The 12,022-nt window shown below is 49.6% G+C and overlaps 1 protein-coding gene across 2 annotated transcripts in view; it reads right to left on the bottom strand.

Annotated features, from left to right (window-relative positions):
- The window catches only part of ATF6 (activating transcription factor 6), an 88,839-nt gene that overhangs the window by 34,819 nt on the left and 41,998 nt on the right, over nucleotides 1-12,022 (bottom strand). The window lies entirely within an intron of this gene.

Raw genomic sequence — 12,022 nt, forward strand, 5'->3', positions numbered from 1 at the left:
TAAAAAATACAGTAAAATCCAAAAAAATACTAATAAAAACAATTGAGCCTGGACTTGTTTGGGTTCTAATAAGTATTTTGCTTAAGAAAATGCTATATTTTTGCCCTGGCCAGTTTGGCTCAGCAGTTAGAGCACTGGCCTGCTGACCAGAGAGTCACAGGTTCAATTCCGGTCAAGGGCACGTACCTTGGTTCCGATTCGTCCTCAGCCCTGATCGGGTCATGTGGGAGGCAACCAGTCGATGTGTCTCTCTCACATCAATGTTTCTCTCTCTCTCCCTCCCTCCCCTCTATCTGATGACAAATAGTAAAAAAAATATCCTCTAGTGAGGATTAAAAAAAATTTTTTTTAAATGCTGTATTGTCCCCTAATGTAAGGGGAAAAGAAAGTTGGCAAAGTTATCCTAGGAGAACAGCTTTAACATAATCAGCGATTGTGTGTGCACAGAAAATAGGTTGGCCACTTCTTTCCATAAGGGACAGTATTAAATACACTTTTTTTTTTTTTTTACTAAAAAATAAGCAAGATAAACTTTATAACTAAAAGGCTAACCCCAAAGTCTCAGACTTCAGCGAAGTTGTTTCATCAGAACAGACTATGTCATCATTAATGTCTGATCCCCTTGATTACATAAAGACTTCTATTCTATATAAAAATGCCAGGTAACAGGCTTCATCTAAAAATGAGAAACAAGGAATTGAAACCTTGTTAATTAGCATTGACAATTACTAAACTTAGCTAATGAAATTGTTTTTAATCTGTATATGCTTATGTGTATATGTTATTCATACTTATGCTACAAGTGAAAATAACGCTGTTATATTTTCTGGAGGAATGTATGACAAAACAGTCCGGTGGTTTCTCTCTGAGGTCAAATAGGAGAAGTCAGATTAAAGACTACAGAGTTTCTCTTCATTTATCAGCTGATGTCACTGAATCCATCAAAATCACCATCTTATAGTCAATCTGAATAAACTCTAAAAACTGCAGAAGACCTGGCGTCTGCTGTCACTCAGTTTTCCATATGTAATCGTCCCTCATTTCTGCAGAGATCGTGTGAAGGACAATGAATTAGAATCAATACAGGAGTATGTGCAAGAACTCCGGTCGCTGCGAAAGGCCAGTGGGTGAGGTGAGGGTTGGAGGGAGAGTCTGGCCCTGCTCTCTTTGGAAGAGCTCCTCCTCCCACACCTGTGACCGTTTCTCCCGAAGGGAAGAGGGTGGGCCTGGGCCATCCGCACCTTCGCCTTCGTAAACCTGGTTCCGTAACAGACAGTGACGTGAAGGCAATGCTGTAAATCTCACAGATTTCTACTTTTTCCAAATGTGCTTATTTCTGTCTGTTGAACAGTAAGGAAAACAGTGACATTAAAACGAATCTCTACGGGGGTTGGGGTGGGGATGCATCATGGACGACTGTGCTACATGGGATGAAAGACAAACTCTCCCCTGTCCTAGCCAACAGTGGGCTCCTGAAACGACAGCCATATGCTTCAGAGGTCAGACCCCTGATGACAGAGAAGCAGACATACACTGGACACCCACTGTGTGTTAAGTGTTGCACTAGTGTTGATTTGTTATTTCATTTAAACTTCTTAACCTACAAAGAAAGAGGTTACTGTTAATATTCCTATGTTAGAGATAAGGACACGGAGGGTTTGAAGTGCTTCCCTAAAGTCTTCCGAGCCTGTAAGCAGCAGCAAAGGCTGGATGAAATCCAAACCCTCGGACTCACAGCCGATGCCCACATGACTGCCTACGAGAAATGTGCATCAGCCCCAAAGAGCTATTTTCTCCACTACCATACAGTCATGACTCGGAGCTTCGTGAGAAAGCGTGTGTCCTCATTTCTGCGTGAGGCTGCACACTGCCACGGGGCACACCAGCTCTGCCGCGCCGTCGAGTCCTCTCCACGCCAGTGCCTGCAGCGTGTCTGTGAGCACGTGTGCATGTGTACATAATACATGTTTTAAAAAGATTAATTCTAGAGTCTAATTCTCTTTCATTAAATAAAGAAAAAAAACCACCAGTAAATTAGACAAAATATAGTAGAAAGTTCTGATGCGAACTTAACTTAGTTCCTCCTCACTCAGTTCTCTGCATTTGCTCACATGATGGACACAGGCACACGTGTGCTCATTTCATCTGGCCTCTAGAGTCTTGGTTTGGCAACATCTTCCGCTACTCACTACGTTTTTGTTGCAATTATCTTCAATCTATGTTATGCTTCCAAAGAGTGTATAAATAACATCTCATTGGTTAAGTGTGAGGACTGGAAACGTGGGGTGAAGTTCAGTCACAGGGCCCTGTTTTAGGAAGTTCCAGCAAATGGTAACAACCTAATGGGGAAGCTGAGGACAACTCACGGAAACCTGACAGCCTGGTGTACCTTTTGCCCTGGGCTGCACTTTAATTTCTCCAGTGAAAACCACCGGATGGAAACAGCATCGAAGTCACACAGCACTGGGTATCCAAGGGCAAAGAACTCTGATCCATCCCTGCACCATGTCCAAAAATTAACTCAAAATGAATCACAGACCTACCTGCAAAACCTAAAACTGTAAAAATTTCAGAAGAAAAAGTGAAGAAATCTTTGTGACCTTGGGATAGGCAAAGATTTCTTGGGACAACAAAAACATGGTCCATAAAAGAAAAAGCTGATAGATTGGATTTCATCAAAATTAAGAAATCCTGCTCTTTGTAAAGCACTGATAAGAAATGGAAAAGACAAGCACCGGAGTGGGAGAACACACCCAGATCACACCTCCAACAAAAGCCTGCGCCCAGAGCACACAGAGGCTCTCAAACCGGTCAGGTGGTGAGGACGGCTCTGGGCCTCACTGCGGGGTGAGATGGCTCAGCCCCTCTGCAGAACAGTGTGGGAGCTTCTTGAAATGGTGAGCGCACGCCTGCCCGTAACCCAGCCGATCCACTCCTGGGTGTTCACACCAGAGACGTGAGGGTGCACGTCCTGCGAACACCTGACACAGACCCGCAGCAGCTCTGCTGCAGGAGCCCCAACTGGAAAGGGACAGACACGGCCCACAGTGGAGCCCACAGTGGGTCCTGCACCGCAGAGGGACAAAACACTGATGTAGCCACCACTGGGCGAGTCTCACAATGAAGCTGGAAGATAAAATATATATAAAAATATAAACAATCTGCCTGGACGGTGTGGCTCAGTGGTTGAGCATCGACCCCTGCACCAGAAGGTCGCCGGTTTGATTCCCGGTCAGGGCACATGCCCAGGTTGTAGGTCCGATCCCCAGTGGGGGGCATGCTGGAGGCGGCCAATCGTTGTTCTCTCTCATTGGTGTTTCTCTCTCTCTCTACCTCCCTTCCTCTCTCTCTGAAATCAATTAAAAAATAATAATAAAAAATAAACGATTTATAGAAACAGAGAGACACTCAGTGGCACCCTGAGGACGGGAGAGAGGGGCGAGCTGAGCATCTCTGACGATGGTGATGACATCACAGAGATACAAATATCAAACATAAAGTGTGTAGTTGAATATGTGTAGTTTCTCATATGCTAATTATAATTCAATAAAGCTGTTTAAAGGAAAACCTAACCCAACATGGGAAACTGTAAGGAGATGCCTCAAAAATTAAAACTAGAGCTACCATCTTATCAAGCCAGCCAGTGCCGGGGTCCCCGAGAGGAGTCACTGCCTCGAGCACACCTCCCAGCTCAGCAGCCCCTCGCGGAGCCCAGGGAACACGTGCCGCCAGCTCCACCACAGGCTCCACAGAAAAGAAGTCACTAGTGTCTCCTTTTCTTAATGGAAGACTTTTTAAAATACGTTTTTATTGATTGTTTAGAGAGAGAGACAGAAACATCAATGTGAGAGAGATACATAGATTGGCTGCCTCCTGCACACCCCCTACTGGGGATCGAGCCCAAAACCCCGGCATGTGCCCTGACCGGGAATTGAACCGGGACCTCTCAGTCCAAGGGACAACGCTCAATCCACTGAGCCACACCACCTGGGCTCGTTAAATGTCTTTAAAAAATAAATGGAATCAGAAGAGAAATACCTATAAAACTTAAATTGAGTAACAGGCCTGTTTACACTGTATAATATACTTTAGTTTTCTTTTTAAGGATTACTTCTAGGCATACTGCAGTCAGACAGAGATGACTACGATCATTCCGGTATCGGCTATGGAAGGTTTGAGCACTGTGCAGTGACAAGCTTTCCTTGAACGCCTCCTATAACCACAGCACCAGTGTGGGGTACGGACAGATGCCGCGCTGTCGCCCAGCCAGGGTGCCAGACCGTGAGGGGAGCACAGCTCACTCAGGCTGCGAGCGTCACTCTAGAGCTTAAAGCGACTCTGCAGTCTGGTCAGCGTCCTGACTGAAAAGATCTTCTCTGTCCCTGTGGGGACTTACTGGGCACAGAGCTTCATGCAAAGGGACCTAGCCCTTTACAAATGCATTTGAATTCACTGTTTTCCAAAGACCGACTCCTGGGCTGACCGTGAAACGTGGACGCTCTGATGAAAACACTGGACCCGCTCGGCTGCTACCAAGTCTCGTCACATTATGGTGAAGGTACAGATTCATTCAGAATGTGGGTGTCAAACTGGTAGATGTGGTACCCAGCTCATCTGTGGGCTCATTCACTCAGGACGTACTGACCACCTGTTCCATGCCTGGTTCCAGGCTGGATACCGGGATACGGAGATGACTGAGAGAGACTGAGTCCCTGCCCTCAGGGTGCACAAGGCCCGGTAGGGTAAACAGACATTAAGCAAAAATCCCGAGATTATTAGCTAGACCAACACACCCTCCCAGTCTCAGCTGACCTAACCTTGTCCTGGCTCCAGGGTGATGCCATGCTGTGAGCTGACGTCCTCAGAGCCCACCCACAACAGGCTCGTTACAGATCAGCATCAATGCCTGGAAATAAATGCCACACAACTAAACACCAAGTAAGTGCCAGTGTCCAGACCTGCGGATGGTGTCAAAGTTAAATCGGAGTCCAAGATGAACAAATCGCCCTGTGTGGGGGAGGGGAGGAAATGACACAGTGCTTCAGACCTTCCTCCAGAGTCAGGTCATACATCACCAGCTTTTCCCAACGATCATAATTGCTGCCTCCTTAATTAAGTCTGTGACATCACCAAAAAACTCGCACCAAATGTGGTTGCTTTAACAGGCTACTTTGCTAGTTTTCTGACTTCATAGGAGGAACAACTCCAAGACCATCTGCATATAAATTAGATTAGAAATAGTTCTATTGACCTTTATTATATTTTAAGAACTCTTTACCATTATTAAAAACCAGCTCCTTATGTACGATTTGGAAGACTCTGATGTCTTAAGCAATATTTTAAATACAATTTTATTTTTTTAAATCTGGTCTTAATTTTTTGGTCATCCTACTGCAAATAAACAAAAATTGTTCTCAACTTTCCCCATGCTTTGCTTCACAAAGAAAACGTTAGTTCAGATGAGGAACAAACACTGACTTATTTTTCTTTAAAATATCTGTCAAAAGTAAAACACATGTACACTCTTCTTACATTTCCGTGGTACACACACCACAGCAGTCTCTCTTCAGCGTGCACGTCACCCTCACCTCTCCCACCTGCAGCGCACACACTGGCCCCAGCACCTCACTTCCAGGCCGCGCTGGCCAGGTCCCACGGCCTCCCCTCTGCTCTTGTTCTCTCTGGAAAATAAACCTAAGGCAACTCTCTATGTTGTGAGCAGAGAGACCAACTGAATTAAATTCTGGGTTGAGCTCTGGCCGATTTGGTTCAGCGGTTAGAGCGTTGGCCTGTGGTCCGGAGAGACCTGGGTTCGGTTCCCTCTAGGGGCATGTGCCTCGGTTGCAGTTTGCCCCCGGCCCTGGTTGGGTCGTGCGGGTGACAGCCACTCGATGTGTCCCTTTCACGTCGCTGTTTCTCTCCCTCTCCCTCCCTCCCACTCTATCTGAACGAAAAATGGAAAAATGTCCTCAGGTGAGGATAAAAAAAAAAAAATTTAAATTAAATTCCATGTTGAATTCTTGGAAGATGAAGGCACTTGGATATAAAAGTTCTAGAAGGGGAGTAGTCAGAGAAAGACCCTAGAGCTGACCTTTCACTTCCAAGCTATGTCTCGTTGGACAAGTGAACTGACCTCTCTGTGCATCAGGTGCCCCTTGTACAATGAGGACAACAACTGCACCCGCCTCAGAGGGCCCTGGTGAGGACGAAGACTGCATACTATAAGCACTATGAAAGTGACCACTAAATAAGTTACAAAGTGACCAGCTATTAAAAAACCGAACTCTCTCTCCCTCCCACTCTATCTGAACAAAAAAAGTGGAAAAATGTCCTCGGGTGAGGATAAAAAAAACCCCACCAAACTCATGAATTTATGGGCCCAACTTCTAACTTGACATTAGGTTATTATGTTATCATTGTTTTTCAAAGCCCTTAAAATGCACTAACTCCACTACACTGAATCACTTAGTAATTCAAATGTTTTAACAGGACACGGCAGACCTTCTCAGAGGACAGTGTCCACGCACGTTCAACAGGACACAGACCTGGAGCTGGGAGGGGGATGCAGTCTGCTGCACCTGGGTGTTTCCCAGGCAAGGCCCTGCAGACAGGAGACCGTGCCCTCCCGTCACGGAGCACGAGTGGCAGCGCAGTCTCGGGGTCTGCAGGGGTGCACTGTGCATGAGCACCTCCCCTCACACACGCAGGATGTGAAGCGCAGCTCTGCTTCGGGAAACGGCCCCTCAACACGAACAGTCTCAGTTTGGTGAGAAGACGATCAGCGCCTCACCTCTGCGGGGACTGGGGTCTATCAGGAGTGACTCTGCAGCGAAATGTCCATCCACAGCAAAGCAGAGTCTAGATTTTTAAATCTGCATTTTTGTTCAAATTACAAAAGTAACTCTAAACATCACTGAGAAGAATTCCCTTCTTTGTTTCTGAAAACCCCAGTGCCAGTAACCTTCTGAGGCAGGACACAGAACACAGGGTCCCAGGGCGTGAATAATCCCCCAAGCACCAGCCTTCGCAGGGCCACCACGGAACGAACAGCCTCACCCACAGGCACGCAGCCCACAAGGCACACAAACACGCACACGAGGAACATGCCGTGGAGCAAAGACCACGCGACACAGCCCAGGAACCACGACCTCTGCCGCTGTCCCGGCTCGGACGCCTGGCCCACCGCCCGAGAACTCCGACACCTCCGATCATGCGAGAGCTGTAAGTCCTCTGTGCCCGTGGGTATTCTACACATGAGCCTAGTCACAGAAACTACTGAACGACCATTTCTCAAACATACAAGTTATTTGAGAGTTTGCAACGGAAAAGTCCAAATAACTGATTCCTTCTGCTGCCAGCTCTGTGACAGAGCCAAGGAGCAAACGACCGACCAGAACCACAGCAGGAGCTCCCTGCACGAGGAGCCTCAGACCAGACGCGTCTCATCTCGGGACCTGCCACGCAGTCCGTGCCGAAATGCCTGCACACATGCGCAAAACCCTCTTCACTGCAAGAACTTCTGCAGACCGATCGTTCAAGTAGTGACCATTCTGGCAAATGATTCCTTATTAATAAACAGCAAAGATTTTTTCTAATTGTTTTAAAAAGAAACCGGAAACTCCCAAAGCCTATCAACCCTGTTCCCTGTTTGAAATCTGAAGCTGCATTATACTCTCTCGGACCACTCAGTCATCCTTCACTGTTAGGAACGTGTAACCTGATAAAGTGCTCAGTCCACACTCACGCGATTAACATGGGACGGAACCATGGGACTGTCCTGCGGGAATCCCAGCCGCCCGGAGACCCGCACTGGCCACTGCTGTCCTCTGCCCACTGCGACCTAGCACACCACCAGGACGGGAAGAAGTCCCCTGGCAGTCACAGTGGTGCAGGTCACCGGACAGCCCAGTCTGCGTTCACCCTGTGTGACCTCAACCAGCCTCTTCATGTCCCTGTGCCCCTCTTCCCGTGAACAGGACTGGGAATACTCTTCAGTGCATGTAAGGAACTAACAAGATGGTGGAGGTGAAAGGTCTGTGAACTGCACTGGGCCCTGCACTGAAGGATTCGAATGAACTGAAAGCAGACAGCAAAGGGACACAGCGGACGTCACTGATGCAGTGGGTGAGGTCGCAGTGGGTACTCAGACAACTCTGCTCTGTTTTCTGTAATGTGCTTTCGATCTGAATGACAGTGTACTTCCAAGTAAGTTAAAAATTAATTAGCAGCCTGGTGGATGTGGCTGGGTTGGTTGATCTTGACCCATGACTCATGCACCGGGTTGGATTCCCAGTCAGGGCAGACACTGGGGTTGCAGGCTCGACCCCCAGCAGGGGGCGTGCAGGAGGCAGCATCGATTTTCTCTCTCTCCCTTCTTCTCTAAAAATCAATAAAAACATATTTTAGAAAAAATTAATTAACAGCTGTCAGAGGGAAGGGGGTCGGGGGGCTGGGTGAAATAGGTGATGGGGTTAAGCAAAAAACAAACAAACAAAAATGCCCCATAGACAGATGATGGTGTGGTGCTCAGAGGGAAAGGGGGTGGGGAAGAGGAGGGGAAGGGGGATAAACGGTGAGGGAAGGAGACTTCTTGGGGGTGGTGAGCATACAATACAATGCACAGATGAGGTATTATAGAACTGTACCCCTGAAACCCGTATAACTCTATTAACCAATGTCACCCCAATTAAATCAATAAAATTTATATAATAAATGAAAATATTCAAACTCACAAGTTAGAAAAGAAGTATAAATCAAAGTAGTTGTTTGGTAGCATTTTGTTACCTATCAAGCTGGGAAGTCGTTTTATCACAATACCTGCAGTTGGTAAATTTAAGTAAAATGGGTCGTTTCATAAGCAAAATTGAAAAATGAGAGACAATATTAAAATATATATCAAAAAATTAATTAGAAAAAAATGCCTTCTAAAGATTGTTTAAAACGTCGCTCTTCTTAGATAAGAGTATCTTTCCAAACTCCCGCACTCAGTTCCTCGCCAGCTGGAGAAAGAACTTGGCTGAGAGACCGTAACAGCGCAGACAGGAAATGGCAAACTCCAGACCCAAGCTGTGAAGCCCCGAAACAAGAGGATCTGTGTCCCTTTCGGAGGAGACCAAGGAAATCCCTTTTGCCCCTGCAGGTTTTTTTGTAAAAGTATATATACTAAACAGAAATCTCCAAGGAATAAATAACGTGCATTACGGAAACACCCCCTTCTTCCAGGCACGTGTCAGATCCTGCTCCAGGCGTGACCTGCGGAAACATCACTGCCCGCCGGTGGCACTCTCCCCGTGGCCGTGCAGAGAGATGGACTTCTGCACCAAGAACGTTACTGCCAACCTTCCAGCACCAGGCAGCGCCTTTCCTGCACTTCATCCGGAGCTTCAAGTGGCTCCTGCTGCCTGAATCCACACAGACACGAGACACCATCCCTTCTCCGAAACGGAGAGCAGTGTGGTCCGACCACGGTCCGTGCCAAATGCTCGTGCTGAGCATCAAACCCTGTGCTGCCAGCCTCGTGCTACGGGAGCTGACGCACGCGTCACCCAGCGATGTCCGAGGCTGAGGCTGGGCAGCCACCTCTGATGAAACTTCCCACGGGAATCAGCATGGCTTGGGCTACTGCTTGGACCAGGAAACAGGTTCGAATTTCTTCAGACAGAACAAATGTAAAAACACCCTTTAGATGATGAAAGACATGGAGCTGCCATTGCTGTGACTTCTCACCCAGAGCCGTCCTGGGGAGCTGGTGCTGGGCTCAGTGTCAAGGGTGGTAATAAAAAGTCACATGATACTTCCTGCTTTTAAGAGGCTTGGGACCTCAATGAGAACAATCGGGACAGCACGAGACGCTGCTCTCGAAAAGCCAAGCTGCAGAGCCCAGCACCCCAGGGAGCCCTGAGGCTCACTCACTCCCCAGAGGAGAGGCCTGCGCACAGGCAGGGCCGCCCACTGCCGCAGCCCTTTCCGGGTCCGATGCAGGGCCGCCGACCCCACAGCCTTCTGCACACCAGGCTCCTGCTGTGTGCAGCCTGAGGAGCCACGTGCGGAGACACAGAGGTGCACTTCCAGGGCTGCTGGCCAGGAGTGACCAGATGGGGCTGCAAGGCCCAGGGCACATGCAATCACGAAGCAGGAGACAGAGCGGCACTTCCTGCGCCTCTTCCGTCACAATGCGACCCGGCCAAGTCCACACCTACGGCACGGCTGTGAACTCATGAGACCAAGAAGGGGCACGGCACCCAAACAGGCACTTTCCCCTAGAAGACAGGAGGGGACAGCCTGGGGGGCAGAGCTGTGGCTCGGGCTCTCCTGGGTGTGACACTGTCGTGTCGAACAGGAAAGAGTCTTCAGTGTCTGCGTTTCACCTGAGGACAGCACTGGGACGAAGGTCACAGAAGAGGTAAAAAGTGTTCCCTGAAAGTGTTCCCTGAAAGGATCGGAAGCGCGGGGCCCAGGAGAACCTGCTCCTGCTGCGAACGGGCAGGGACACAGCCCCTCCCAGCTCCCGCGGGCCGACAGCAGTGGGTGTTCGCGAGGTCCTCACAGAGTGGATGCGCTCTCCCGCCTCCTCCCAGGCCGTCTCACCCTCTGCGGTCGCCTGCCCCGCTCCACCCGAGCTGCATCCCTCGGGAGGTATCCGTCCTGCGCTCCAGAACCCAGCCCTCCCTCCCTAAATACACTATCCTATGAAAGCATTAAGGAAAAAAGTCATTAAACTTGACTGGATGTTTTCTTATTAATGTATCAGTCACGCCAACTCCACGTGACTCAGGAAAAAGTTACTTTCTACCACCCTGCCCAGATCACAGGAAAACAGTCCCAGAGAAGAGAAGAGGAGACGCTAGGACGGGAGGGAGATAAGGTGTGACCTCCTGGACTGCACAGAGCAGGGAGGGCCCTGTGTGGGTGAGACTTCCAGGGGGGCCCAGGGGAAGAGCAGGGTCAGCTCTGCAGGCCCAGGGGACGCGAGCTGCAGGGAGGGAGCACCCTCTCCCAAGTGAGGTCTGCTCTGGGAACTCGCTCGGCAGGTCCACTGTGACGGGACGAGGTGTGGGACGAGGGGTGAGGGCTGCGTGCCTGGACAGTGGGTCATCACATGTAACAATCAACGCCGAAGAGTCAGGAAGCATCACTACTCTCATTTTCATTTAGCAAGAACAGAAGAAACCACCCAGGGTCTAAGAACCAAATTCCTTTCCCATGACATGGTTTATGGTCATCGTGGTGAAATTAGCTCCGTATCCCACTGTGAAAACAAACCAAGAGAGAAGAAAGGATGTTGTCCCTAATGACTGTCTATGAGGCTCAGGGTCCTTACTTTTCCCTAACGCGAAACGTGACCGCAGTCAGCAGGAGATGGAGCACCCGAGCAGACGAGCGTCCCCGAGGAGAAAGGAGGGTCCCCCGGAACACGGCGGCTAAGAGGGCTGACGCCCCCACCAGGACCGCACACAGCAGAGTGGGGCAAGGGCTCGGCCACAGGAGGCCTGCGGGCCTGAGCTGAGGGAGAGCACCGCCCCCTCGTGAGGCAGGAGGGCTTCTCCCTGACAGAGTGTTCTCCTCCCTGGCCCGGCCCAGGCACGGCCCTGCCTCTGACACACTTTCCTGTTTTGATGACATGGCCGAGAAATCACCCTGGACTAAGCATTCGGCTATCGGAGCGTCAGAAACACCCTTCTGAGGCATATTCCGTAACATGCACTTCAACACACCCATCCTAACAGCCGTCGGTCTCCTCACGGTGCTGGACCCCACTTCTGAGTCGGCTGTCCGTCCACTCTGGACAGAACCCCGTGGACGCTGAAGCAGAACGCGGGTCCTCATCAGAAGCAGTTGCTGCCGAGACCCAGAAGCCGCTCTCAGCTGCCCCTGCCGGAGCCGCCCGGGCTGAGGCTGCGGCGGAAACCTTGCCACCGCTCGAGGTTCCAGACGGCTCCGCACATGTGGCTGACAGCCAGAAACACGTGAAAGAAACGCCTGACTTCCTCGCCTTCAAGGGTCAGGTCTCTGGTGCCGCGGC

The sequence above is a fragment of the Molossus molossus genome, unplaced genomic scaffold (assembly GCF_014108415.1).
Source record: "Molossus molossus isolate mMolMol1 unplaced genomic scaffold, mMolMol1.p scaffold_m16_p_20, whole genome shotgun sequence".
Taxonomy (NCBI): domain Eukaryota; kingdom Metazoa; phylum Chordata; class Mammalia; order Chiroptera; family Molossidae; genus Molossus; species Molossus molossus.